The sequence below is a fragment of the Bidens hawaiensis genome, unplaced genomic scaffold (genome assembly GCF_021521415.1).
Source record: "Bidens hawaiensis isolate Kalapana, Puna unplaced genomic scaffold, B.hawaiensis_p1.1 tig00007551_1, whole genome shotgun sequence".
Lineage (NCBI taxonomy): Eukaryota > Viridiplantae > Streptophyta > Magnoliopsida > Asterales > Asteraceae > Bidens > Bidens hawaiensis.
The window spans coordinates 696480-702479 of NW_027491527.1; positions in this window are offsets into that span (position 1 = coordinate 696480).

Consider the following 6000-nt stretch of genomic DNA (forward strand, 5'->3'; position numbering starts at 1 on the left):
TATTGGGAAGATAGTATGAAAAGAAAGTATTAAAGAGAAAAAGTTTGAGTTGTTAAAACCACAGAAAGGGAAATTAGTTGAAGATACTGAAAGAGGAATGAGAGCATATGGCAAACCTTGGATGGTGATGAAATATAAGCCGATTCGGTGTTTGAAAGAGGTTCCAATGAAGACTATGCCTCAAGATGTGCTGAAAGATCTGAAATGGTGGTATGTGGATTGCCAGACTGCTGAAGCCGTGATGGAAGACGAAGACGAACAAGAAGTGCTAAGAGTGTATGATCCGATGCATCTTGTTAATTTATCTAAAGCTGATCTGCAGGTGTTAAACGAGAAGAAGATATTCTATATTCCTGCTTGGAAAGGCGAAGCGAGGAAATATCACCGAGTAGTCACGGTCTGTGTAAGAGAGGGAGTGCATGCATGAAGATTACAAGACAAGTGCTTAAAGATAAAGATATGAAGCTACTGCCAAGGGGGAGTCTGTTCGTGCATAATGTCAGTAGTTCACAGTCTAGTGTCTGTAATCCAGTCTGTAATGTTAATTGTGTTTTGTTTATGTTTAAGCGAAGTTACTGACAAGTTCGCTTATCAGGCGAACTTGTTAGTCAAGCGAAGTTAGCAACAACTTCGCCTGAACATATCAGGCGAAGTTGTCGTGTATTTATATGCTAGGTCACGGCTTGTTTAGAGTTGTTGAAGGTAATCGTATACAGACGTGTGTGAGTCGAGAGACGTGAGAACCAGAGAGTATTGAGTCTGTATTCAGTGATTATATCACGTGTTTCGGTTATAATATAACGTGTGTTCGTTTATTCGTATCGTGTGTTTGTTTGATTCGTGTTCTACGCTCGTAACGACCTACACAGGGATTCCGCACCTGTGTAGATCGAGATATCCCGTGCAGATCCATCCAGGGAACCTACACCAACCTACGGCGGAAATTTCGGGGCGTGAGCTGATGACTCACAGCTCTCAAGGTACTATCATGCAATATTTGAAATTATAATATCTGTTAAGTTAAATTCAAATAAAACCAAAAATATTCAATACAAATCCATCATTCAAATAAGCCAAACAAAGCAATTATATCAAAGATTAAAATGTTGTTTATTCTCTCTCTCTCCAACCAATGAGCAAATAAATGGGCTGTCGATAAGCACGATGCCAGATAAACTGGACTATGGCTATTACGACGGTCGTATGATCATACTGTTATGAGATTATATTGAAACTCTTTGAATGCGATTCACATAGAGCATTAAGCACATAACAAGAATGGTATAAATTGTTAAAACACAAGTGATAACAGTTTCGATTTGCGTATTAGATAATAGGGAAATAAATAGTAACACATACGTCCTCAAAAGAGTATAAAATGAGTGTAAAAAGGGGGAATGTGATACTCACCTTATCAGACGAGCAAAGCGAATAAGATATTAATAAGAATGACGACAGCGTTTCATGCGTTGACGTTACGACCTAATGAAGAAATTGAATGCGGAAAATACTAAGCTAACAGATAGGATGGGATTCGAGAGTTTGACGACTAGTTAATACTATTTAAACTTATTTGATTTATCGATCTTTGGTTTTATTTAATATTATATTTTATATATATTGTTTTAACATATTCAAATACTTTTATTTATATAAAGCTTAACAAATTTCTATCATATATATATGTATAATATATATACATATGGATAAATATTTAGTGAAGATGCGGGAGAAACACAAGCAACATGGTCAGTTTTTAATAAAAACATAATTTATTTATTGATTATTACATTATTTATTGATTAAAATAGATTATAAATAAGAAAATTTACCGAAAATAATAAAATGGGGCGGCTGAGGTTCGAACCCTCATCTCAGCCGTCCACAAGGTTCTAACCAGGGGTGCACCAGCCAACTTGGCTGGTGGTAACCTGGTTATAACCTCACCTCAGATTAATATAAACTAACAAATAAAATCCCAAATCAGAATAAAAACCCTAGAATTATCAATATGATTATTCGGCGATTGTTTATTAAATCAATGTTAGGGTTATTGTTAATCATGTAATGGCGATTACAAATCAGTAATCAATTACCTCGTAATCCGCTGTATGAAGGGTTAAATTGAACAAACAGGGGACGACCAAAAGGGGGTGACGAATGAACAATCAAATGACATTGATAAGTCAATTAAATAGAGGCGTTATTTCGGCTAGGGTTTGGTGATAATATATGTTAATTTAATTGAATTATTACGAACAATTTTTTGTATAATAAGTCCATACTGTCGTCGTTTCGTTATTAAGGAAGAACATATCAAATTTGATTGTATTAAAATGATTAGATTGTTGATTAAGCTGCATTAGGTAGGTATAACATCTTGATTCAATTTCCATAATCCTAGTAAGAATTTTGGTCCAAGAGATCTCGATTATAACCGGGTTTGTGAAGAAACGGGTTTGGGTTAGGATTCGGGTCGAGATACCATTTCTGTAAATGGGTTATAACATCATAGTTACAATCTAGCCCTTGAAGTTTGAAAGTGGATACATAAAGAGATTATTGTTTATTTTAGGGTTGATTTTGTCAAATTAAGAAAGTTATAATTATATATATAATTAATAATAATATAACAATTAGATAAAATCGATAAGTGCGGAAATTTTATTGATGAGATAGTCCGGCCCGTAAATGGGTCGGGTAACGGTTACAATCGAGATATGGGAAAATCCAGATAGTTACATCTAACTCAGCTGTTAAATGAAAACAATTATTTAATTACACAGGCTGATCAATCCCAATTCATACAACCCTAGGAAATTCAATCGGCCAGAACGTCCGATGTGTTTATGAGTATTTAAAACTGTGTTACGACCCGCCGAAGCTGTCTGGTTTGGGACACACAATCGCTACCCTCCAGTGGATAACCACAATGGATAAGGTTATCCGAATTAACCAGCGGCGTCACGACCAAGCAGTAAATTATGCTACTCAGTCGTTTGGTGATGAGGCTATGTATTAGTGGGAAACTGTGGAACAAAGAAAGACCCGAGAAGATATTAACGCTATGAGGTGGGATGATCTGAAGGAGTGGGTTATGAAACGTTTATGTGCTGATGCTGAAGTTGAGAGGGTGGAGATGAAGTTTCTGAATCTGAAGGCGTGAAAGATAACACACCGCAAGTACACTACTGAGTTCAATCGCATGTCGAGTTTGGTTCCTGACATGGTTAACACTGAAGACAAGCGAATCAAGTGTTACATCAGAGGGCTACCACACAACGTTCTCACCTTAGTCAAGGCTAGTAAACCTGCCACTTTTGATTCTGCTGTTGAACTTGAAGAAATGGTTTGTGATGATCTGACTGTGGATGATGTGGTAGTGGAAGAAAAGAAAGAGAGGAAATGGGTTGCTCCAACTAAACGAACCGATACTCAGTGTACTCATTTGTGGAACCCTAAGGATAAGAGACAGAAAGTGTGGGAAAAGAAGTCATGAAGGACGTGTAGGAAGATGCACGGTGGCGAGTGCAAGTGGGGTGTTGGAACTGATGTTTTCACAAATGTGGAAAGGCGCATGGAGGAGAGTGCAGAGTTCGAACAAACGCCTGTTATAAGTGCGGGAAGGTAGGGCACTATGCTCATGAGTGCAGTGAGAAACCAGCATCTTTCTGATGTGGTAAAACGGGTCACATGGCCAGGGAATGTACTGAAGCTTGAGGAAGTGGAGGAAATATGATGAGCAAGCGAGGCCAAGGACTAGGGTCTTCTGTTGGTACATGATGTCAGTAGTTCAGTATCTAGTGTCTGTAATCGTGTTTGTTTGATTTGTATTGGTGTTTTAGTTAACTTGTCTCACAAGTTCGCCTAATATAAGCGAACTTGTGGACAAGCGAAGTTTTCAACAACTTCGCCTAGTCTGTTAGGCGAAGTTGTCGATAACTATATATGTTTGGCTACGGCTTGTTTTGTAAAGGGGATTTCAGTACGTGTAATTGTGATTTGGCTATCACGTGTTAAAGTAGTTGCAATACAACGTGTTTATTGAGTACTGTAACGTGTCTTTGTACTTGGGTTTAACGTATATCGCGTCTAACACTCGTATCGTCTTACGTAGGGATTCCGCACCTACGTAATACGAGATATCTCCGTGTAGATCCGGCTGGGAACCTACAATTGGTATCAGAGCATTTGCTCGTGATTGTGTGGTTCGGGATTATCACACGAGTGTAGAAATCGTTCCGTTCGACTATTCGCGGGACGAGTTTACGTTGAAATATCGAGTTTTTGTGTCCTACCCATCTCCCACCATCAAGAATAACCCATTACACCTTCGCATACCTCGCAATACGTCAAAATCAAACCTGAAAAACCTTGTGTTCATCAGGCGAAGTTGCCGCCACTGTTTGTAGGGTTTAGGCGAAGATATAAGTTTAAGCGAAGTTATCATTAACTTCGCCTGTCTGACAAGTTCGCTTGAATTAAGCGAAGTTGTCATTAAGCGAAGTTAACATCAGGCGAAGTTAAGAAGCAAGCGAAGTTAAGGTTTAGCGAAGTTAAGCTTAAGCGAAGTTATACTTAACTTCGCCTACTGGGCACTGTTCAAAATAATAAAAAATTATTTTATACTTTCCTCGTGTTTTGAGATGTGTTTCTTTCAACGATGACTTCGATAAACATCACGGAACTAGTGAAAATGGAAGTTGAAGCCGGTTCAGCAACTAAGGCTCTGAAAATGCTTAAGGGTACCGATTTCGTTGCCTGGAAAGATCGGTTTGAACAGTACGTTAAATATCAAGATGCTAAGATGTGGGTGTGTATACAAGATGGATACATTCCACCAACAGCCTTGTTTGAGGGTCGTGATCAAATAAAGAAGTATAGTAAGATGGATGAGGAGGAAAGGAAAATGTATGAGGCAGAGAGTAAAGCTCATGCGGCGATCACTATGGCTCTTCCACAAGAGATTCTTCACACCTTCAGGAAATACAAAACCGCTAAAGAGCTATGGGAAGCGCTAGAAAATCGATATGAAGGTAATGTGGGGATACGTGCATCCAAAATTAAGCTCCAATTCTTAGTGTTCAAATATTTGAAAAATGAATCACTTGATGATATCATCACAAGATATTATCACCTGATGAACGAACTCAGCAATTACTCCATTGTATACAAAGAAGAGGAGATAGTAGAGAAACTTCTTGATGCTCTTCCACCGAAATGGGAAATGTACACGGTTTTGAGGAGAGAAGATAAAGAGTTTGCCGATATTGATTTGGAAACAGCAGTCAATAAATTACAAACTTTTGAACTAAACATGGTTCGGAAAGAGACACCAACTGATCAGGTTCAGGATCCGGGAATGTACGGTGCAAAATTTAGTTCAAGTTCAAGTTCAAAGTCAGAATCATCTGCTTACTACTCAAAGGGAGACTCAAGCTCAAACTCAACTCATGATGGTCATGTGACTCTCAACATGTATGGTGATGTATGTTTCGTAGCTGCAGGAACTAATTCTTCAAAACCTCAAGCCACAACTGGTAACTTTTCATAAAATGCTCAAACCAACAAATACTCACAGATGCCCATGAGTGTTAAATCAGCTGAACAGCAGTTTGCCCTCTATGCATCTTTCATTGCATCTTATGAGAATTACATCAAAGGTAAAATAGTCGATCCCGCAACTTTGGATGAAGACTATGATCAGATTGATGCTGATGATCTGGAAGAGATGGATCTGCAGTGGTAGATGGCGATGATAGTAAGAAGAGTTAAACGGTTCATGAAGAAAACGGGTAGAAAGTTCGTTGGTGAAAGACCAAGGTTTGACAAGTCAAAGGTTCGATGCTATAACTGTCAACAAAGTGGTCACTTTTCCAAGGAATGTACAAATGAGAGAGTCGAACGCAGCCAGAACAGGCCTGCACAACAGAATGGGGGAGATAGTGAGAATAAGGCTATGGTATCTAGACACAATAGTGGGTATAACTGGAATCTACA